The 25513-nt window shown below is 37.0% G+C and overlaps 1 protein-coding gene across 14 annotated transcripts in view; it reads right to left on the reverse strand.

Moving 5' to 3' along the window:
• The window catches only part of MGAT4C (MGAT4 family member C), a 777011-nt gene that overhangs the window by 63396 nt on the left and 688102 nt on the right, over positions 1-25513 (reverse strand). For 12 of the 14 annotated variants that reach the window (XM_051845736.2, XM_051845735.2, XM_051845732.2 and 9 more), the window contains one exon: positions 17331-17380. The exons of the other annotated variants lie outside the window; for them this stretch is intronic. The gene's annotated coding sequence lies outside the window, so the exon portion shown is untranslated. The remainder of the gene's footprint in view (positions 1-17330; positions 17381-25513) is intronic. 14 annotated transcript variants of the gene reach the window in all.

The following is a 25513-nucleotide window of genomic DNA, read 5'->3' on the forward strand; positions in this document are numbered from 1 at the left end:
AATAAATATAAATTTCCAAAGTACAACTTTTGGATTATAGCAGCTTCCCCCCCCCCCATAACCTCCCTCCCACCTGCAACCATCCCACCTCCTGTTCCCTCTCCCATCCCATTCACATTGATTCATTTTCAATTATCTTTATATACAGAAGATCAATTTAGTATATACTAAGTAAAGATTTCAACAGTTTGCACCCACACAGAAACACAAAGTATAAAGTACTGTTTGAGTACTAGTTATGCCATTAATTCTCATAGTACAACACATTAAGGACAGAGATCCTACATGGGGAGTAAGTGCACAGTGACTCCTATTGTTGATTTAATAATTGACACTCTTATTTATGCCGTCAGTAATCACCTGAGGCTCCTGTCATGAGTTGCCAGGGCGATGGAAGCCTCTTGAGTTCACCAATTGTGATCTTATTTAGACAAGGCCATGGTCAAAATGGAAGTTCTCTCCTCCCTTCAGAGAAAGGTACCTCCTTCTTTGATGGCCTGTTCTTTCCACTGGGATCTCACTCACAGAGATCTTTCATTTAGGTTTTTTGTTTTGTTTTGTTTTGTTTTTTTTTTTTTTTTTTTTTTTTTTGCCACAGTGTCTGCTTTCTGTGCCTGAAATACTCTCCTGAGCTTTTTAGTTGGATCCGAATGCCTTAAGGGCTGATTCTGAGGCCAGAGCACTGTTTAGGACATCTGCCATTCTATGAGTCTGCTGTGTATCCCACTTCTCATGTTGGATTGTTCTCTCCGTTTTAATTCTATCAGTATTAGCAGACACTAGTTTTGTTTATGTGATCCCTTTGACTCTTAGTCATATCATTATGATCAATTATGAACTGAAACTGATCACTTGGACTAGTGAGATGGCATTGGTACATGCCACCTCGATGGGATTGAATTGGAATCCCCTGGCACATTTCTAACTCTACCGTTAGAGGTAGGTCCTGTTAAGCATGTGCCAAACTGTACATCTCCTCCTCCCTCTCTTATTCCCACTCTTCAGTTAAATTTAAACACCTAAAAATAATTGTGTGTTAATTACAGAGTTCAACCAATGGTATTAAGATGAACAAAAAAAATACTAAAAGGAATAAAGTAGTAAGTTGTTCCTTGACAGTCAGGACAAGGGCTGATCAAGTCATTGTTTCTCATTGTGTCCATTTCCATCGATTTCTGTCTCTGTAGAATATCTTATATCTTTCAGATCCTTCTGCCACACATTATCTGAAGTCTTTCTTAAAACAAACCTGATCATATCACTTCCAAGTATGAAACACTCCAGAATTCCATCTGCAGATGGCGCAAAGTTCAAAATCTTTCACATTTATTAACTCCCGACACCTTCTCTTGCCCTGGCAGTTGACAGCACTCCATCCCCAACACCATGCTATATGTCTGCCCAGATACTGCGAACTGCTCATCTTAGCACTGAGCTAATGCTCCCACTATGAAACTATGCCTGATTTGTCCTCTCCAGTAGATAAAGGTGATCAGTCCTTTCATGGGGAGGGGCAGAGGCAACAGTGTGGTTATAAACTTGTGTTCTTCATATCACCTTAACACTTTCTTACATTAATTTCTTTACATGTTTCTTTTTCCTGATAAACTCTGGGCTCATTGAAAGCAAAGAATTAGGATCTTGTATAAGGAGTCTTCACAGAAATGGGTTATGAAAAATCAGTGAATTCATTTCTTTTTATTTATTTATTTATTTGACAGATAGAATTAGACAGTGACAGAGAGAGACAGAGAGAAAGGTCCTCCTTCCATTGGTTCACCTCTCAAATGGCCACCACGTCCAGAGCTACACTGATCTGAAGTCAGGAGCCAAGTGCTTCCTCCTGGTCTCCCAAGCAGGTGCAGGGGCCCAAGCACTTGGGTCATTGTCCACTGCCCTCCTGGGCCACAGCAGAGACCTGAACTGGAGGAGGAGCAACAGGGACTAGAACCAGCACCCATATGAAATGCCGGCACCACAGGTGGAGGATTAACCAAGTGGGCCATGGCACTGGCCCCAAATGCATTTCAAAACTTTTCACAAATGAGCTTGTACCAACTTGCTTTAACATGTTTGAACAGGATCTGGTTTGAGGCACAAAGGATTTGACATCATTTAAAAAACAGCTTCAGCTGGCATCGCGGCTCACTTGGCTAATCCTCTACCTGCGGCATCTCATATGGGTGCCGGTTCTAGTCCCAGTAACTCCTCTTCCAGTCCAGCTCTCTGCTGTGGCCCTGGAAGGCAGTGGAGGATGGCCCAAGTGCTTGGGCCCTGCACCCTCATGGGAGACCAGGAGGAAGCACCTAGCTCCTGGCTTCAGATCAGCGCAGCACACCGGCCATAACAGCCATTTGGGAGGTGAACCAATGGAAGGAAGACCTTTCTCTCTGTCTTTCTCTCTCACTGTCTAACTCTGCATGTAAAAAAAAAAAAAAAAAGAAAAGAAAAAAAAAAGAAAAAAAAAGAAAAGAAAAGAAATCAGCCTCTATGTTAAAAACATGAGTCCTGCTGAAACTGAAGGAAGAAGGAAAGCCTAACTTATTGTGAAACTTGGAAGGAAGAATGGTTAAAATCCTGATGTTTTACTAAAGTTTGGTGGGGACTAAAGTTTGCTGTAATTTACAAACTCATTTTAAAAACTAATGAGTTGATGTAGAAGATGAAGCCAAGAGTGGCAGACCATCCAAATCAATTTTCAAGGGAAAAATTAATTTGCATGTGCCCTAATTGAAGAGGATGGACAATTAACAGCAGAAACAACATCCAGTTCCAAAGGTTATCTTAATTGGTTCAGCTTATACAATTCTAACTGATAAATTAGGGTGGGACAGACTTTTTTTCTTGATAGATGCCAAAAGGATCACACCATGCTCAGTTGCAGAAATGGATAGTTTTTTTGTTTGTTTGTTTGTTTGTTTTTTGACAGGCAGAGTTAGACAGTGAGAGAGAGAGAGACAGAGAGAAAGGTCTTCCTTCCATTGGTTCACCCCCCGATGGCTGCTAAGGCCGGCATGCTAAGGCCAGCATGCTGCACCGATCCGAAGCCAGGAGCCAGGTGCTTCCTCCTGGTCTCCCATGCAGGTGCAGGGCCCAAGCACTTGGGCCATCCTCCACTGCCCTCCTGGGCCACAGCAGAGAGCTGGACTGGAAAAGGAGCAACTGGGAGAATCCGGTGCCCCAACTGGGACTAGAACCTGGGGTGCCAGCACTGCAGGCAGAGGATTAGCCTAGTGAGCTGTGGTGCAGGCTGAAAGGGGTAGTTTTAAACAAGTGGCATCAAGGTCCTCAAGAATTTCTCCCAAGAATTTTAACTGGAGATGAAACATGGTTTTATCAGGATGATCCTGAAGACAAAGGACAATCAAAGCCATGGCTATATAGAAGTGGAAGTGGTACATCCATAGAAGTGGAAGTGGTACACTCAAAGCAAAGCTTCTGGTAAGGAGGAAAGGTCATGTCAATAGCTTTTCAAGATACAGAAGGCACTTTGCTTATGACTTTCTGGAGAGCTTGATTGTCATGAGAGTGTACTGAGAAAGTTAGTCAAAGTTCTGCAGAAAAACTCCTGGGAAAACTTTACCAGATTGTCCTTCTTCACCCTGGCATGATCCTATTCATCCCTTTCATCAAACAAAGGCAATTTTCTGAATTTCAGTGGGAAATCATTAGACTTCCATCCCATAATCCTGACTGAGCTCCTCTTGACTTTTGTTTTTATTTCCTGGTCTTAAAAAAGCACCCATTTTTCTGAGTATATAATGTAAAAATGATTGCATTGGCATAGTTAAATTTGCAGGACCTTGGTTATTTATGGAGAAACTAAGTAACTGATTTCAAAACTTATAAAAATGTCTTGAACTTGATGGAGTTTATGTTGAGAAAGTTTCTATTTTCTATTTTTATTTTTTAATTCTATTTTCCACAAAATTGTTAAAGTCTCCTCATATGCTTAGGAGAATGTTCTCAATATTTTTAATACAACTTATTGGATGAATTTAGTGTTTGAAGACACAGACAAAGCATCTTTTTAATATTATTGGAACTTCAAGGGAAATGTTTCTAACTATAAGACACTATTTTTCTATTCTGTTTGCTATATTTTATGTAAAAATGTGAGGGAAGTTTTACTTGGTACCTGGAGACTCTAGACGCTGGGAGTAAGATCATTTTATTCAAAGCTCTAGGGAAGGAAATAACCCCAAAATCCATATTATAATCAAGAAATGAGTAATACTTCTAATACATGAACTCATTTATCTATATTTTCCTTTTACATGTAACTAATGTGACATTTTTTATTATTTGATCATTCAATTTGGCATATCCAGCCCTACCTCTTCAATTTTCTTAAGTATCTGCAATTTATTTAACATTTTGATAGTCATTCATATAATTGACATTGACAAAAGACCTTAAAAATAACTAATTAAAGTAATAGTAAAATCTGATGATTTTAATGAACAAAGGAATAAACATAACAAATGGATGACCTCCAATATTATTGAAGGGGACCTCAAAAGGTTCATGGGAAATGGAAACTTAAAAGATAAATTTATTTTGGTGCAAAGACAAATTTGAATTAAAAATATAAGCGGGATCTTTGGAAAACTTGCAAAAATGTTACTAACAAAACTTCTGCATGGGATTTTAATTTTTTGGACTAAAATAAACTTATATTTCAATTCTATTTTTTTCATGAGCTTTTTGAAGACCCCTGTTGCAACAGAGAGTTTTCAGTATGAGTTAGGCTCTGCACTGAGTTATCATTGCTACATTAGCAAAAAGCTGGAGTCTGGAACCTGAGCTGGACATCAAACCCAGGTGCTATGTAGAATGTAGGATACTGGCATCTTAATCAACATCCTAACAGCTATGCCAATGTCCCCCAATTTCACTCATTACTTTGTCAGAATTTGCATGCCTCCTATCTACTCAGATAAATGATGAAGAAACATGTATGAATATAATATTTCCCCCAAGAAGACTAGAGTCTCTTACTGGAGAGTTTTTAAAATTTTAATTAAATATCAACTCATACTCTGTTTAATGATTATCTCTCTTCAGCAGAACTATAATCAGAAAGGAAGCATAACTAATACTGTTCTTACCCAAGGGAAACTGTAAACCCAACAAGTTAGCCAAGCAACTCAAGGTTTGCCACTTGAATTTGCCTGAGAGGTGATATAGTCAATGAATAGCAAAGATGGGAAGCTGAAGGGAATTTATTTATCATAATCTTATTATAAATAAGTCACAGAATTATAGTTAGGATTTTCTGCAAAATACTTGTATTACTTTCAACAGTAAAGTTGGCGAGGACATGATTAGGATGCACAGCATTTTTTGGATCATTGAACTTACGTATACACAACATAACCCAGGCAAAATTTTCTGCCCTGCGGTATAACACTGATAGATCCCTTTTTCTCTAGCCTGCCACTTCTATTTGGATATATAGACATCTGTAAGCTGTAGCTTAGCATGTTCTAAACCTAATTTGTATTCTGTCCTTCTCCCTAACTTGTCTGTATTTTTTTTAAAAAATATACATGCTTTATGTATGTGTTTGAAAGTAAGCATTAAAGGGGTGGGGAGAGAGAGAGTGATGTAGAGAGAGAGAGAATGCTTCCATCTGCTGGTTCACTCCCCTAGATAGCTGCAATGGCAGCAGCTGGGCCAGGTGGAGTCCAGGAGCCAGGAGCTTCATCCAGGTCTCCCATATGTGTAGCAGGGGCCCAAGTACTTGGATCATCTTCTTCTGTTTTTCTCAGGACATTATCAGAGTGCTGGATTGGAAGTGGGTTGCTGGGATGTGAACCAGTGCCCATGTGGGATGCTGTCACTGCAAATGGCACCTTTACCTACCATACCACAACCCTTGCCCCTGCTTTCTTATTTTTTTTAATATATTATTTGTTTTGAAAGGCAGAAGAGAATAAGAGAAACAGACAGATAAAGATATTTTATTTACTGATTCACTTATTAATGCCTGTGTAATAGCCAGGGCTGGACCAGGCCAAATCCAGGAACCAGGAACTCAATCTGGGTTTTTCATGTGGGTGGAAGGACTCAACTCCTGAGGCCTCACCTCCTGCCTCCCAGGGTGTACATTATCCGGAAACTGGAATTGAAATGTAGCTAGGACTGGATCTCAGGTACTGTGATATGGGATGCACCAAATGCCCACCTTGTTTTCTTATTTTGAAGAAGAAAACAATACAGTGCCCTATGTTTTAACTGGGGTAGCAATCTCAGCAAATGCTGAAAGCTTCCCCTGTCACTTTCACTTAGGACACTCCCCATATCACAATGCAGTATGTCAAGTCAGTTCTATTTCAGAAACATCTCTGACACTTTTTTTCAATAATTTTACCAAAATACATTTGCAGAATCATTTCACTACTCTAGAGTGCAAGTTCCTTGAGAGCAAGTACTTTATCTTTTGTTCACAGCAGTATTCCTACTGCTTCAGGGAATTCCTGGAAAGCTTCAACTCATATTTGCTAAAGGATTTCATTAATTCTTCTTGCCAAAATAATATAAAAATGATTTTTGGAGGATCACTATTTGTGATACACAGGGACAAGTGCTTTCTAAAAATTTCACACCTTATCTTTGAAGTATTCTAGAATAAATCGGTGTGACAGGTTAGTCATAGTAAGAAGCCCTGGTCCACGACTAATATAATTTTCTCAGAATGTGATCATATTTTGCCAGTATCCTTAATTTTTTTTTTTTTTTACAGGCTGAGTAGACAGTGAGAGAGAGAGAGACAGAGAGAAAGTTCTTCCTTCTCCATTGGTTCACCCTCCAATGGCTGCTGCAGCTGCACACTGTGCTGATCTGAAGGCAGGAGCCAGGTGCTTCTCCTGGTCTCCCATGTGGGTGCAGGGCCCAAGCACTTGGGCCATCCTCCACTGCCCTCCTGGGCCACAGCAGAGAGCTGGACTGGAAGAGGAGCACCCGGGACAGAATCTGGCACCCCGACTGGGACTAGAACCCGGTGTGCTGGCACTGCAGGCGGAGGATTAGCCTATTGAGCTGCGGAGCCAGCCCTAAAATGGGGTTTTAATTCATTGCCATGCCAAAACCTACTCATTCCTTCCATTCAGTCTCCAAGTTGCTAGAGCTATCTTTGCAAAGATATGATCTATTCAATTTGTTTATGTGAAGCATTCAATGTTTTATAGCTGCTTGTCATTTCATATGCTACATCTTGGATCCAGCCTACTCTTCCAGTTAATTTTGCAGGGATTCCATTCTAGACAAATATTACAGCTACAAAGACCTACTTGCTTCCCAAACTACACCCTTCACTCCATCACCTTTCTTTGTTTCCATTGTTTTCTGTGCCTAGAATTTCTTTCTCCTTGACTATTAAATAAATCCTATTCATTCTTAAAAACTGGATTTTAAATAATGTCTCCACTCTGCATCTGCATTAGAGAGATAATGTGGAAGCTCCATAGATCTGAATTTTCTACTTTGGCCCTGTGGTCTGAAGCATGGTCTTAAGCCTCACTATCTTAATTTGTAGCTGTAACATTAACATCTGGCTCTGTTGTAGTTTTGATTGAGATAGAATAACTAGAACTTGGTAAACACAAAAGTAGTATGTCAGTTCAATTTGTTACCCTAACATCAGCTGAATAAACTGCTTCCATTTAATTCACATTTCCATTTCAGAACTTACAGAAATTCTACATTTTCTGAATTTCCAGAGCTGCATGTAAACCAAATGTATTGGTGAAATTAAGTTAGGATCATATGTGATAAAAAGTATGCTACACTTTCTTAACACAAAATTTAACTTACATGTCTTATTTTTATTACTGTTTGTCATAAGTAATATAGAACTGAATGACTTTGTCCTTTTATAAGATTTTTACATCCATGGTACCCCACAGTTCTATTTGTTCAGCATTAGAATAAAACAGTCCTAAACTCAATAACTCAATAGATTGGAAAATGTTTCTATCCCTGGCAGAACTTGTCCTAGATTAAGGTAAGTATATATATCAATTTCATGTCAACAGCGACAGAGTTGAAAAGTAGGGTGAGCCACACAGGAAACAAAGGAGTAAAAGTCAGCAGGCAACTACTTTAAGCATAGGAGTGGATCTGCCACCACTTACAAGAACCTCTATAATGGAAATGTTGCTGATATGCTACTTATTCTAACATGCTTCTTAAATAGCCTACTTAAATACATACAAATTGCTTTTCAGATACTTGGACAATGATCTAGCCTGATAAAACCCAACACAATCAAATCTTTAACCAGTGTGGGAATACAGATTTCCCCTTCAGCTTCTGGCAAACAATTCCCTGCCTTAAGAAATGTCAGGAGGCTGGTTCTTATAAAAAGAAAAGTAGAGGGGACAACCTGCTTCTTTATTTCTTGAGGATTATAAATTAATTTATTATCATTTTAAGATTAATTTTCTTTGGTGAATAGGGAGTCATTTGTCTGATTTTATATTGTTGTCTGTGATATTAGTGATGGTGCTTTATAGGTTCACTTAATGAGGAACTTTACAAGATAGATGTATTGCAATTAGACTCTGGCTTAGAGTTTTCTCTTTATTTATTGATGAATGTGTAATGCTCATTACCATTAAACAGAACAGTGAAACTATAATGATTATGGAATAGAAAGTGTCTACAGGTTAATTTGAATTGTATACAACTTGCATTTGGATAGACAGTATACAAACAACCATTTAATGACAATCACCAAATTTCTTAACTTCAAGAATCAATGAACTTGTCCAAGTGTTTATTGTATCCACTTAAAAGAGAACATTGAATATCAAGGAAAAACACAACAAATTGATTTTCCTATATTTGACAACCAGTTGTAAAGAAAGAGAGAAAAGATATAGCAATAGGTTGAAGTCATGTGCATTTTACCAAAAAATCTAAAAATAAAAAGACAGAGGAGGTTCAGAGATTCAAGTAATTTGCCCATATTTACATAACTGCTAAGAGACACCTGCAAAGTATAATAAAAATTGTACCTGAGTTTTTATATCTTAAAATTTTATGTCCACTCATGAAGAGAAAGATTGCATCTAAGAAATTAGTAAGGTGCTTACATCTCTAGAATGATACTAAAAGTGGGATCAGTATGATTGTGGAATAAAAGGGACAGCAGTTCATTTCAGGGATCATCACTTTACTCTCCATATATGAGACTTGCATATGTCTTAATGTTAGTGTGAGTACCTTTACAGACTTGATTATCAGGATAATACACATTAAATGAAAACATTCAATGGCATCACACACAAACAATAAAGATAGTGAAAAAGGCCAATGGTATCAAGTACTTGTTGAGCCAATTGTTAGGTATAAAACATTGAGTTGATACTGTTTAAAAGATGGTTATAGAGTCAAGACTATAGATTGATGAGATACAGAAAATATTTGTGCATTGCCAAACAATAGAATATTAGTGGTAATATAATATAGAGGAAAATAGTTTTTGTTTACTCAGTGGTCAAAGCATAATTACAAAAAAACAAACTGATTATCATAGATAATAGCTAGAAAAAATGTGAAGATTACTCCAATCAGAACTCAATGCAAAAGAAAAAAAAAAACAAAATCAATGCCAGAGGGTTCAAGTGACTGATCTAATTGGTTATCAAGAGGACAAAGAGAAGGTGAAGATTCCTGACTTTTATACAGTACTTTTGAAAAGATACAAATTTGTCCTTTTGGATCATAGAGTTTAATGTAGCTGTTAAATTCAGTCACCAACAAAAGTATCAATCTTAATTACCTAATATAGCAACTTTGTGTCACATTTGAGATCAATTTTCTAGTTTGAATTGAGTCTATCACAGTTGGTTGTTCTCCCCAATTGATGCTTTTTTACTGAGTACTACATGTAATTGATTTGGATTTCAGCATCATGTATGAAGTGCTTGCATCTTGGACATTAGAATTGTATTAGTGTGGTAAGATGTCCAAACAGTCTTCATCTGAAGACTAGCAGATTCACCTCCATGTTATCTTTGGTGTCACAGTGTGCTATACCAAAGGAAATGGCTTATAAAATGATCAGTGTGCAATTTGAGTGCTTTTAAAAAATATTAACAATAGAGTTCATATGAATTAAATCTGCTTAAGTTATTTCTACATTTTAATGTAAGGGCAGAGAAGATTACATAGATTTTTAAAGGGAGAGAAGGGACAAAATTATGAATATACAAAAATATAACAACATCAATAACAAGACAATATACCAATTGGAAAAGGCCTAAAATGGAAATTTTATTGCAATATCTGCAATGTTCAAATGATATAAGTTTCATAAATATAGCCAATCGAAGAATCCAGGTTCTGACAGTGTTTGGCCACATATTGTGTGAAATACAAAGTATTTCAGAAATATCTGTATATTTATTTTATTTTTAAAACTGGAGTGCAAAGTAACAATGGGATCTCATTCTCAGATTTTATTCATTGGACCTAAGTAACAGTTATTCAAAATATAGGGGAAGACTCTTCCCAATTCCCTAAAATCCTTCTTCCTCCCAATTTCTTGACCTTCTACCACAGGACTACATCCTTCATTTACATTGCCTATATGATTGTTCATTTGGGCATGCAATATCTAACTCAGAAGCAGTAAAATTGTTATTCCTGCTTAATGGTATGATTATCTTTCAGATGATGATGAGAGATGCAGTACTCATGCTTTAAGCATTAGCTGTCCATTTTGAAAAGGAAAAAACCTAAAACCTCTTATCATTAGACAGAGCTCTAACAGCTTAAAGTAATTTCATCTTTATCTGAGCTATAATAATCTGTTTTGATAATCAGAGACCAATAGAATGTTGTTCCAATACATCTGCTTTAAGGAGGAAATGCGTTTTAAAATATGTCTATTTCTGGTCTCTCTGAAAGTGAATTTTTGAATGTATGTCCATGATACCCTTAAAATAACTTGAGAATTTTGAAAGATCTTGCTGATTATGTTTTACATATATGATTAACAGTTCAGCTAATAACTATATTTATCATCATAATTTAAGAAATTAGCAAAATTGTCATTAAGTGCAGTGTTTCATAGATTTTATTTAGTGTAAGCCTGTTTTCCAGTGCCTGGTGATATGTGAGGCTCTGATTATAGTTGAATATTTACAGTGTAGGGTCAAAACTAACAAATTTTCTATGGCAGTACTATCAGGGTGGGAAACATCCAGCCAGTGAACTAAAATAAGTCCATGAATTATTTGGTATGTCCCTTCCAAAGCAACTGTAGGTATAAACTGAAATTTAATAAATCAAAGCAGAAGATCAATTTTAAGTTGATAATTTTGCATGGCCCACAGATGACTTTATAACTATCCAAATTGTCCTTGGCAGAAAAAAAGATTCCTCACCTGACAGAGTTATCAAAACAATTGAGGCCGACGCCGCGGCTCAATAGGCTAATCCTCCGCCTTGCGGCGCCGGCACACCGGGTTCTAGTCCAGGTTGGGGCGCCGGATTCTGTCCCGGTTGCCCCTCTTCCAGGCCAGCTCTCTGCTGTGGCCAGGGAGTGCAGTGGAGGATGGCCCAAGTGCTTGGTCCCTGCACCCCATGGGAGACCAGGAGAAGCACCTGGCTCCTGGCTTCAGATCAGCGCAATGCGCCGGCTGTAGCACGCAGGCCGCGGCGGCCATTGGAGGGTGAACCAATGGCAAAAGGAAGACCTTTCTCTCTCTCTCTCTCTCTCTCTCTCTCACTGTCCACTCTGCCTGTCAAAAATAAAATAAAAAATAAAAAAAAACAATTGAAGATGTGGCAAAGAAACAATTTTACATGTGTTCCTATTGGGAATCTAAGATGTACAGTAGATTGACAAAATGTCAAGTATTTTTCATTTCTCTCTGTATGAACCCCATTTTCAATATGACTTTAGTAACTCTCATCAAGTGGTAGAGTCTGTTTTTCACACATGAAGTTAGGCTATTTTACATATTTTGGGCAAAAGAATGCAATATAACTGATAATGTGCAATTCTAAGTTCAGAACGTTAATCCTTTCTTGTTTCAATTCTCCCTCCTGGAACCCTACTCTCACTGCCATGGGAACAGACCTGGGCTACTTGACTAGACACATAGTGTCACATGGAAAGGACCTAAGGATCTTAATCAAGGCCATCCTGGAACACCCAGGCTCTGAATAACCCGAGAGTTGACGTCAAACACATGAGTAAGCCAATTGAGATCAGTTAAGCCCACCCCAGAATGGCAGGATTACCCTGGCATCCTGTAGCCTCATGGGAGAAAATGGTGTTTTACATTATTATTTACATTATAAAGTGAGTAGGTTTTAAACTGTGTTGGGGGGGGGTGTCTCCTGGGGTCTCTTGGGGATTCTCAGAACTACAGTGTAATAATTACTTTCCTAATGATACTAAGACATGATTTGTCTTGCAGTTCTCCTGTCAAGAATGTACAGTGAAAATTTCCATAGGCGATGTGATGTTTAAAACCCAAACAGAATGAGTACAGAAGTAGATCTGAGCCTCCAAGACTCTTCTATTGAGTCAGACATTAAAGAAGTTAGCAAACAATGCAATGCCTCCTTCCTTTCATGTTGATTTTTGTTTTGAAAATTAAATTATTTGTAAAAATATACCTCATATGATACAAATACTAAGTATATTATTAATGTTAAAAGAAAATTATGTTTTAAAAAGTGAATTATAATTTACAATACTATAAATATCATTAGAGAAAATATATGAACAAATCTCTTTGGAGTCCTTAATACACTTTAAAAAGTGAAGGGATCCTGAGAATAAAGTTTGAGAACTGGTGATTTTTTTCATTCTGCAACGTTTCTACATTCTGAGAATAGCAGATATTCCTAAAGAAAAACAATTATACTTTGTTTCTCTTAACATAATACCACAACATACTGTGCAATTTTAATGATTTAGAACCTGGTAGCTGTGCTTATATTCACGTCAATCTTATTTTACAACCAACTGGGCTAATATTAGCATTTTCAACACACATGTAGAAATATTAGTATTCATTTATTTTATAAGCAAATACTTTATTAAATTTTATATTAAACAATAATTTTTATGCAGCATAGACAGTTGAGGACTTTAACTGTCAGTGATCATTCTAGATTTTGCCAAATTTATTATTAAACTAATGGCTGAAGAATTCTATCATGGCTTTGGTAATGATGCTTAGAAGTTTCATCATACTTAGTTCATAACTAAGGAATTTTGAACCAAAACTGACTTAGTACTGTAATTTTTTGTAAACAAATGGATCAAAAAGTTAGAAAATATCGACTCCATGCTCAAGGAGTCCATATGACAGGCAGGTGAAATGGGATCATATATCTCCTGTGATGAAAGGATTATGAAAAGTTAGAATTTTCTGTGGCCTGATATTGCATCCTGTGATGCATAAAAGCTTCCTAAAATATCTCATTTAAGTTGATAAATTCAATTTTATCTGAGTAAAATAGTTTCTTTTGCTTAATATGTCACTATTAACTCTTTGGCTTAGCCATTGGGTATCAGGAGTAGTGGAAATATTGAAAGTAAGCAATGCAAAGAGTTCAGCTCCTTGAAATGGATCAAGTACATGACAAATATTTGGGAAAAACAGCCTATTGGGAAAAATTAAAAAACAAAACATCTTATGAAAATGAACTCAGTACTCATAAATTCAAGTTTATATTTGAAATCTTTATGAATTGAATATTTTAATGGAACTTTCACTTTGCCTTTTTGAAAAAATGGGAAAATAGCATGTGTAGCACTGTAAACTAAAACCAAATGGAATTTTATATTAAAAATACTAGCATATGAATACTGTAATACTTTTTATACAAATAAATCTCACTTATTTAAACCAGTATGAAAGTACCAGCATCCAAACTTAGTTAACACAAATGTTTGAAATGCTTATTCCAGAAAATGCTGGTAGATGCCCCACCTTTTACATAAGTAAAGACAAGAAAAGATTTTTGTAGATGTGCTATCCAATTTTGGTTCCACATTCCAAATTCTGTAAGGGGTAACTCAATAGAGAGCCTGAATGGGCATTTTGTGAATTGCCCCCTTAATTATATATTATGTACTGATGCTAAATATAAGAATCTCAAAGGCAGTAAAATCCATAATGTAGGTTTAAGGAACCTAACATATTAGAAGGGGAACACAAACTACATCTATATGTTTTTAAAATTTACTTCAAAGGCAGCGCCAGACAAAGCTCATACCCATTTTCTCTGCTGTAAGGGCTTAATGGTTTAGAAAGACTAATGTGATAAATAGTTAGCTTCAGGGAAGATAAAGAAGTAACAAACATATCATAATTACGGAAGCAAAGCATCAGAGAGCTGTATAAGTAGGTAAATGTCGAAAACTGTTTTATCAGGTGTCAGTTACTGAGTCCAAAGAGAAAAATATAACCATTTACACTGTCTGTAAAATGGGAAAAATCAAGTATTAGTATCTGCAGAAACTCCTAACCCTTGATTTTCTGCTTCAAGTCAACCCATTGAATCTGTATAGCCAGAGTAAACTTCCCAATGAAAAAAAAAAATAAAAACAGTTAAGGTGCAATTAAGCATACACACATATGTAGGTGCTTTATAACACTCTTTGATCTGGCATGACAGAAGGACATCTGAAGACTAAGATCAAATTAAGACAGCAGCCATGAGAGAGTTCACCAAATGCAGCTTTCAAATTTCCACCAAATGTTCAAATGCTTGAGTTTCCATTTTGACTACTTCATGAGAAGCAGAATGCAGGAGATAAACCTCAAGAATAGTGAAACTATAGCAAAAGATATTTTTATCTGCTAAAATAGAAATAAATCTTGCAGGTCAATAGGATCTGAAAGGAAATATGCAATTTTTTCCATAGTGCTGCCTTGAGAAAACAAACCAAAAAACCCCTAAGAATCATAAAATCAAATGAATCTTTATTATAACCTTATTTGAATGAATTCATGATATTTGGTGAAAAATCTAAAGCAAATCATGCAGTTTAAAAGTGGCTGGTAGATGGGGACAGTGTTATGGTGTAGCAGGTTAAGTGGACACCTGAGACACAGGCATCCCATATGGGCACCTGTTTGAGTCTTGGCTACTTCACTTCTGATCCAGCTCCCATTTAATGCATGTGAGAAAGTTGTGAAAGGAGCTCAAGTGCTTGGGCCCCTGCCACCCACATGAGAGTCCCAGCTGAAGCTTCCGGCTGTAGACACTGTGGCCATTTGGTGAGTGATCTGGTAGGTGAAAGAACGCTGTCTATCCCTCTCTCTCTAACTCTGCCTTTAAACACAATAAATATATCTTTTAGATATATACATCTGCCTCTGTGTGTGTGTGTGTGTACGTGTATGTGTGACTAATAGAGGAAAAAAACTTCAAGAATAGAACTTCAAATCTGGGCTCAAAGAACTTTCATAGATAACATTCTGCACATGTGAGATCACACATAAAACAAAGAAAAGAAAGAAGCTAAAAACAAAAAAGCTACACATAAGAAAACTAAGGCTCTGTGACTGAAACCATGAAGGAAAACAGAGAATGGACCATAAATACAATAGAGGCTTGGATTGGATGTATGAACAGGGAAGATGAGACCACTACATCGGTAAAAAACAGAAACGGAATTTCTTAACACAAACATGATAAAAATTTAAAAAATAAAGACCGGTAAGTCTATAATGCAAATAAAATCAGTGGATTGAATGTTGACTCGAGAAATAAGCAACAATAAAATGACATAAAAATAAGAAACACAGAAGACAGAGATCACTTTAAAAGATTTAATGATTGAAGCATTCCAGAATTGCTGAAAATACCTATCTGCAGATTCAGAGAGTTCAAAAATACAAAGCTGAATACATGAAAATATACTTGATCATGTGATAACCAGTTTCAGGACACCAAAGAACAAGAGAAGATTCCCAAGGCAGCAAAGCAGAAATAGCAAATTACCCATATAGATATAAAACTAGACTGAAAGCTGGGCTATTTCTTTCTTTATTTATTTGAAAGGCAGAAATACAGAGAGAGAGAGAGAGAGAGAGAGAGAGAGAGAAATATCTTCCATCTGTTGGTTCAATCCCCAAATGGCCACAACAGCTAGAGCTGGTCTGGTCCAAAGACAGGAGCTTCCAGATCCAGATTCCCCACATGTGTGAAGGGGCCCAAGCACTTGGGTCATCTTCCTCCACTTTCCCAGGTGCAGATAGCAGGCAGCTGGATGGGAAGTGGAACAGCCGAGCTTTGAACCAGTGCCCATATGGGATGCCAGTTTCAGGTGGTGGCTTCATCAGCTATATCACAGAGCCAGCCCCATCATTTGAGTTAAATCTTGACTTCTCTGCTTCTGATCCAGCTCACTGAAAATGTACCCAGGATGGCAGCAGAAGATGGACCCAATACTTGGGCCCTTGGCACCCATGTGGGAGACCAGGATCAAATTCGTGGCTTCTGGCTGCTGCCTGGCTCAGACCTGGATGTTGCAGCCATGTGGGGAGAAAAAAATCAGCAGATGGAGGCTATCTTTCTTTACCTCTTTCTTTATGTTGCTATGCCTTTCAAATAAATAAATCTTAAAAAATAAAACTGTTGAATGGTAGAAGAAAAATTATCAACAATTTAGTCAGAAAAAAATATTCTTCAAGAATGAGAGCAAAATGCAAATATATTCAAAGTGAGACATTCTCAATAAAGAAAATTCTAAAGAATATGCTTTTAGCAATTTAATAAGGTAGAAGTTCTGAAAAGAGAAAATGGTAGGTGAAAGTGAGTAAATATAACTTAACTGACTTATGATTCAATATAAAATTTCTAAGTTTTGGGAGAAGAAAGAAGATACCACAAATACCCATAACAACATAAGACTGTAGAAGGCTCATGATAATTAAAATGGTGCAAAATATTTATATTCGAGAAGGAAGGCAAAACCTCTGTGTATGTGTGTTAGTTTCCCCATGCACACATGTTCTAGAAGATGCCTTAATGCTATTAGTTATATTACTATATTTTATTTTTGCTTTATGACTTGATATTATTCTGTAGTTAAAATAATTCCCAGTTATAATGAAAGTATCAAAATGCATTTGTGTACTCAGAAATTTCCAATTTATATCCTCTGCAATTTATTTTGAAAATAGTGTTGTTGAATAAACAATTGTACACAAAAAACTAATGAATATATGCTATTAATTTAGGTACCTGAGGTACTCCAAGACAATCTTAAGAAATATTTTTGAAAGTATATAAAAATAAGTGTATTCCCTCAGAATGTTACTGTGAGTGACTCCCAGTCTTACCTTAAGAAAGCTGCTGTCATAATCTGTCCTGTACAGAAACTGTTGATTCCCTGGAAAAATGAAAGTCCTGTATTACTAATATAATCCATAGGTTTATTGTTGATAAAAGCAAAATGAAAAGTTTTCTAAGGAATTTTCTGTGTAATTATATTATTCTCATATCTATTTAATTTTTTGTAAGTGACAAAATCATAAATATTAGCATACTTTATTTTTATGTGCATATCACAGAACATTCATTTATATTAAATAATTCTTTTTATATTAAATAATTCTGCGCTGTGACGCAGTGGGTTAAAGCCCTGGCCTGCAGTGCCAGCATCCCATATGGGTGCTGGTTCTAGTCCCGGCTGCTCCTCTTCCGATCCAGCTCTCTGCTATGGCCTGGGAAAGCAGTGGAAGATGGCCCAAGTCCTTGGGTCCCTGTACCCATGTGGGAGACCCAGAAGAAGCTCTTGGTTCCTGGCTTCAGATTGGCACAGTTCCGGCCATTGCAGCCATCTGGGGGAGTGAACCAGTGGATGGAAACAACTACCTCTTTCTGTAACTCTGTCCTTCAAATAAATAAAAATAAATCAAAAAAATATATCAGAGGTCAATGTTTAGTCTAGCTGCTAAGCCACCAGTTAGGAAATCTGCATTCTTATCTGGGGCCTGGTTTCAAGTTCCAGCCCTTCTCCTGTTTCCAGTTTCCTGTGAACGTGCATCCCTGGGAGCCATCAGGTAATAACTGGAGTGAACGGTTCCCTGCTGCCCATGTGGGAATTGTGGACTGAATTCTAGGGTCCTGGCTTTGGTCTGGACCACATATTGCCATTGCCAGCATTTGAGGAGTGGGTCAACATATGGCAACTCTCGCTCTCTGTTTTTCTCCTCTATCTGTTTTGCAAATAAATAAAAATTTTTAAAAGTTGTCAAGCTAATTGAATTATATACTATATAACATATTATAAAGAGATATACATGTAGTTATATTTTAATATTACCATTAATTTTGTTTGTTATAAATAAATTTTATAATTAAGTTTAAGTTTATTTTATACTTTCTACTTAGGCTTAGGATTGCTTGCCCTTGGAAAGTAACTTCAGTCCATATTGCTAAGCTTTACCTCACCTAAAACATGCAGACTAGTTTGTTACACATCTATTCATGTCATTGATTTTTCCATCATACATAAAGGCTTACAACGTTCAGAGATTGTTCCTGCTGCAACATTATAAATTCATTGCCTGGAACACAGTTTGCTATTGAATGTCTGCCAAACTATGTTAACAAGTGTATTCAGCAGAAATCGTGTAGCTGTTAACACAATGAATATGTGGAGACAATCCCCTAAAGTGGTACGCCTTTAAAATCATGTGCATTTTTGTTAACCAAAGGTAGCCTGAAGAATAAATAGGTAATTATTTTCAATATTTTCCCCAGTATACATACAAATACTATTTATAATTTTAAAAAATTCAGTGTCATTCTGGTCTATTTAGGTATCTACAAAGAGAAACAATACACTACTTTCTGGATTTTTATGTTACTTAGACATTTATTACTTTGAGATCACAGTCAGTTGTGGAAAGTGGTATACTTTTGAGGCATAGATTTTTCCAGGTTTCCTGGCATCTCTTCAACTTTCCTCATCTCTACTGAATTGTAGTGTGGTCAGTGTCTGTGGTTAACAACACTGGTATTTCCTCACTGGAATTTCCACGTTTCTCCTCGATTCTTTTGTTTTGTAGCTTCCAGAAACAACAAGAAAAGTTGCAGCTGGAAGCTGACATTTTAAAACAGTAGTCATCATTTTGGCATTTTCACTTCAACGAAACTGATTCTCAATGTGGGGCTGTCATCATTACAGCTAATTTAGACCAGGACCTACAACACGTTCGAGTCATTAAGGCGGGGGCAGAAAGGAACCAGGATTTAAGGAGGTCATCTGTGGATTGCATGATATGGGAAAGGCAGAAGTCTGTAGCAAAAATGGATTGAAGGTCAGGGCAGTCAGTATTTGGGTTATGAAGTTTATCTTTCAAATCTAATGGATGGAACACATTGGGTATTGACACTACTGGTGGTAATCAGGTGACCAGGCACCTGGGAAAAATTATTGGTTTTTAAAATGTCAGCACCCTTCAAGACCAAGTGTGCAGTAACACACATGTATCTTTTGATTCTTTGTGCTTACAAGTGGTGTGACTTTAAATAAAACACAAATCTTAACAGTAGACCTTATAGTTTATAAAAATGGCTCACGGATTTCCTTTTTTTTTACATATAGGAAAAACTTTAGCATATTTTCAAACACTAGTTTACATTCACTGAAGTATCTTTTTATATAATTGTTTATTTTAATTCAACAGATCCAATGTGATTTATAAATACAATTCTAAGAACATGAGATTCCCTCCCTCCCTCCCCCTCTCCCTCCTACTCTCTTTCTCTTTTTCTTTAGTTTTTGAGATAACATATTTAAAATGACATTTGAATAAAAAGGCTTAATACTTCGCTGAATAAGAAGTTTAACAAGTAAAAACGCCGGCACCGTGATTCAATAGGCTAATCCTCCGCCTTGAGGTGCCGGCACCCCAGGTTCTAGTCCTGGTCAGGGCACTGGATTCTGTCCCGGTTGCCCCTCTTCTAGTCCAGCTCTCTGCTGTGGCCCGAGAGTGCAGTGGAGGATGGCCCAAGTGCTTGGGCCCTTCACCCCATGGGAGACCAGGAGAAGCACCTGGTTCCCGGCTTTGGATCAGCACGGTACGCCCGCCACAGCGCGCTGGCCACGGCGGCCATTGGAGATTGAACCAACGGTAAAGGAAGACCTTTCTGTCTCTCTCTCTCTCACTGTCCACTCTGTCTGTCAAAAAAAAAAAAAAAGTAAAAAAAAAATTTAAAAAAAACAAAATACCCTGGTTTACTGGGAATATAGACAATGGTTATAAACAATAATTGAATGGAAAAATAACCATTTCACCCATATACAGTAAATATTAAAATAGTCACAGATCATTAAAATTATAGTAGTATAATATTCTAAAGCAGGGGCCGGTGCTGTGGTGCAGTGGGTTAAAGCCCTGGCCTGAAGGGCTGGCATCCCATATGGGCGCCAATTTTAGTTCCAGCTGCTCCTCTTCCGACCCAGCTCTCTGCTATGGCCTGGGAAAGAAGTAGAAGATGGCCCAAGTCCTTGGGCCCCTGCACCCACGTGGGAGACCCAGAAGAAGCTTCTGGCTCCTGGCTTGGGATTGGCTTAGCACTGGCCATTGTGGCCATCTGGGAGTGAACCATCAGATGGAAGACCTCTCTCTCTGTTTCTACCTCTCTCTGTAGCTCTTTCAAATAAATAAAATAAAATAAATCTTTAAAAAATTATAAAGCAGTGGTTTAACATCATTATAAAACAAAGTTATTTTTTTAAGTTTGTGTAAGATATGTAAGTTTCCTGTATTTCATATATGCAGATTTAGGAACATAGTGATACTTCCCACTCTACCCTCCCTCGCACCCATGCTCCAAACCTTCTTCCTCCTCCCTCTCCTATTTCCACTCTTAACTTTTACAAAGACCTATTTTCAGTTAACTTAGTATTTGTAAGGTTAACCCTACACTAAGTAAAGAGTTCATCAAATAGTATAAAGAAAAAAAAAAAAAACTGCTCCTCAACAGAAGAGACAAAGGCTATTCAAAATCTTTAAATCTAAAATGTCCATTTCACTCCAATACATTACATTTTTGGTGGTCTATTAGTTGCTCCAGATCAGGAAAAACCTATGATATCTGTCTCTTGGGGACTGGCTAATTTCATTAAGTAAATGGTTTCCAGTTGTGTCCATTTTGCGCAAAAGACAGGATTTCATTTTTTTTAAACAACTGAGTAGTACTCTATAGTGTATATATATTTACTTTCTACCATAATTTCTTTATCCGGTCATTAGTTGGTGGACATTTGGGCTGATTCTCTATCTGGCTACTGTGAATTGAGCTGCAAGGAACATGGGGGTACAGATAATGCTTTTATATGCTGATTTCGTTTGGTTTGGGTAAATTTGCAGGAGTGGGATGGCTGGATCCTACAGTAGGTCTATATTCCGATTTCTGAGGTATCTTCATACTTTCACAGTGGCTGCAGCAGTTTACATTCCTGCCAACAGTGGATTAGGGCACCCTTTCCCCCAAATCTTCACCAGCATTTGTTGCTTGTTGATTTCTGTATGAAAGCCATTCTAACGGAGTGAAGGGAAGCTTCATTGTGGTTCTGATGTGCATTTCCTTTATGAGCATTTTTTCAAGTGTCTGTTGGCCATTTGAATTCCCTCTCTGGAAAAAGTCTGTTCAACTCCTTTGCCCATTTCTTCACTGAATGATTTCTTTTGTTGTTGTTGAATTTCTTGAGCTCTTTATAGATTCTGGGTATTAATCCCTTATCAGATGCATAGTTTGCAAATATTTTCTCCCATTCTGTTGGTTGCCTCTTCACTTTGCTGGAAGTTTCTTTGCAGAAACAGTATTTCAGTGCAGAAGCTTCACAGCTTGATGTAATCCTATTTGTCAATTTTGGCTTTGATTGCTTGGGGTGTTTCCCCAGAAGTGTTTGCCTATGCCAAAGCCTTCTTTCTCCAATGCATTGTTCCCCCAATGTTCTCTAGTAATGTGATGGTATTAGGTCATAGATTTAGGTCTTTGATCCATTTTGAGTGAATTTTTTTGTAAGGTGTAAGGTAGGAGTCTTGTTTCATACTTCTGAATGCACAGATCCAGATTTCTCAGCACCATTTGTTGAAGATTTTCCACACTCCAGAAACTGATTTAAGCTCCTTTGTGAAAGATTAGTTGGTCATAGGTGTGGACTGATTTCTGGAGTTTATATTATGTTCCAGTGGTCTACAACTTTGTTTTTGTGCCACTACCAGGCTGTTTTGATTATAATGGCCCTGTAATACGTCTTGAAATCCAGTATTGTGATATTTCCAGCTTTTTTTTGTTGTATAATATTTCTTTAGCTGTTTTGGATTTCTTGTATTGCAATACGAAACTTAGCATCATTTTTTTCTAGATCTGAGAAGAACGTTTTTGGTATTTTGATTGGGATCACACCGAACTGTAAATTGCTTTTGGCAGTATGGATATTTTCCTGATATCGATTCTCCCAATACATGCACATGGAAGATTTTTCTATTTTTTAAGTCTTGTTCTATTACTTTCTCGAATATTTTATAATTTTCATTGTGAGATATTTGATGCCCTTGATTAACTTTGTTTTTGTAGCTATTGTGAATAGGATTGACCTTAGAAATTTTTTCTTAGACATGACATTGTCTGTGTATTCAAAGGCTATTAACTTTTGTATGTTAGACATTATTAAACTTTTTTATGAGTTTCAATAGTCTCTTAGTAGAGTCTTTTGGATCCCCTATATATACAATCATGTAATCTGCATATAGGGATAGTTTGACTTCCTCCTTTCTGATTCGTATCCCTTTGATTTATCTTTCTTGCCTAATGGCTCCAGCTAAAACTTCCAAGACTATATTGAATGGCAATGGTGATAGTGGACATCCCTGTCTGGTTCTCAATCTTAATGGGAGTGCTTCCAACTTTTCCCCATATAATAAGATGCTGGCTGTGGGTTTGTCATAAATTGCCTTGGTTGTATTGAAGAATGTTCATTCTATATCCAACTTGCATAAGTTTTTCAATGTGAAAAGATGCTGTATTTTGTCAAATGCTATCTCTGTATATATTGAGATAATCATGAGGCTTTTGTTCTTTATTTTGTTAAAGTGATGTATTAAATTTATTGATTTGCAAATGTTCAACCATCCCTCTCTACAAGGGATAAATCCCACTTGGTCCAGGTGAATGATCTTTCTGATGCATTGTTGGATTTGACTAGCTTGTATTTTGTTGTGTATTTTTACATCTATATTCATCAGGGATATTGGTCTATAGTTCTCTTTCTCTGTATCTTTTTCTGGTCTAGGAATAAGGTGTTGCTGGCTTTGTAGAAGGAGTTTGGGAACATTCCTTCCCTTTTAATTGTTTTGAATAGCTTGAGAAGAATTGGAATTAGTTCTTTAACTGTCTGGTAGAATTCAGCAGTGAAGCCATCCTACCCTGGGATTTTCTTTGTTGGGGGTGGGTGTGTGTCTATAAAACAAAGTTTTATGAAACTATATTTTCAGGCTTACTGATGCACATAGACATTTCTTTTATGTTTGCTTTTTATATGTGTTTTTTAAGCTTTAGCTACCACATGCAAAGTATTTGTCTCTCTGGGTCCAGCTTATTTCACTCAACATGTCCTCCAGTCCTCCATGTCCATGGGTTTCCTAAAAAACTGACTAACAAAATGCAATCTATGGACTTAAAATTGTATCCATATCCTCTATTGGAAGCTTGAATACACTGCAGGTACAAGACTTAGGAACAAATACATGGTTTGTGAATATTGTATTTGGATGATCATTTTTTACTTATATTGAGGAGACTATCATAGGAGTATAACAGTAAGAGATACATATAAAACATGATATTTACTTAAATTTACAGAATTTCCTCAAATTAAATCAGATTTTATCAATATCTTATAGCAAAAGCTAAAATTATTGTAAGTTCTAGAGAGATAGAATATATGAATGAAAATTTTAATTTTTATGATTATTTATATTACATTAGGTGAAATATTCACTGTGATTCAAAATTATAAAACAGAATTTAGCTGTTTTACTTAAGTTTTAGGTGTTCTTATTTTTAAAAATATTTATGTATTTATTTGAAAGTGTTACAAAAAGAGAAAGGGAGACAGAGAGAGAAAGAGAGAGAGAGAGAGAGAGAGAGAGATCTTCCATCTTCTAGTTCACTCCCCAGATGGCCACAACTGCCAGTGCTGGACCATATTGAAGTCAGGAGCCAGGAGCTTTTATCTGGGTCTCCCACATGGGTGTCAGAGGCCTAAATACATGGGACGTCTTTCACTCTCACTGTTTTTCCAAGGCCACATACAGGGGTTTGGATTGGAAGTAGAGCAGCCAGGACTCAAACAGGCAGCTGTATGGGATGCTGGCATTGCGGGAAGAGACTTTACATGCAACATTACAACACCGGCCTCAAGTATTTTTTTTCTTCTTCTTTTTTTTAACATTTTATTTATTTATTTGAGAAGTAGAGTTACAGACAGTATGAGACAGAGAGAAAGGCCTTCTGTCTGCTGGTTCACTCCCCAAATGGCTGCGACAGCTGGAGCTGCACCAATCCGAAGCCAGGAGTCAGGTGCTTCTTCCCAGTCTCCCTTGTGGGTGCAGGGGCCCAAGGACTTGGGCCATCTTCTACTGCTTTCCCAGGCCACAGCAGAGTTGGATCGGAAGAGGAGCAGCCAGGAGTAGAACTGGTGCCCATATGGGAAGCCAGCGCCACAGGGGAAGATTAACCTACTGCTCCATGGCACTGATCCCCCAACTATTTTTCTCCTTTCAGAGGCATTATCATGAACAATGGCTGATCTTGTACACTTCTATTCTCCAACATAATTAAAAAGTATTTGATACATGTATATTATATTAGTCTAACAATTAGTTACATTAATATAAAATATTTCTGGATTTTAAAAATCCATGGTTGAATGGTCTCTTGGGTCACTCACAGCACATTTCACAGTGCCTGGGTTCAAGTTCCCCCCTCTACTTCCAAATTCAGCTTCCTGTTAAAGCATGCCCTGGGAGGTAGCAGGTGATGGCTCAAATTGTTGGGTCTCTGACACACACACACAGGGGAGATCTGATTTGAGTTAGTGTTTCCTAGCTTCAGCTTGTCCCAGCTCTGGCTATTACAGGCATTTGAAGAATGTACTTGGAGATATATTTTCTATAGATACTTCTATAAAATAATGGCATTATTTTATAATTTCTAATAAACTGCTAATATCCCAAATTAAACATCTACACATATCTATTTAAATATATTATATTAATATATAATATAAGTATGGTAAAATTTATTAGTTTCCATAAAAACAGAATTATGTGTTTCTGACATATTTAGATTAAATAAATGTAAACTTTATATATGTCTAAAATGAAAAAGATGTTGAAATAACTTTAGAGTCATTGTAAATGGCCTAGCATTTTATAGAAATCATAATTGAAAAAGCATTAAAGAGTTCTAATGGCTATGGAAATGTTTGCAGGATAACAAA

This window comes from Oryctolagus cuniculus, chromosome 11 (genome assembly GCF_964237555.1).
Source record: "Oryctolagus cuniculus chromosome 11, mOryCun1.1, whole genome shotgun sequence".
Lineage (NCBI taxonomy): Eukaryota > Metazoa > Chordata > Mammalia > Lagomorpha > Leporidae > Oryctolagus > Oryctolagus cuniculus.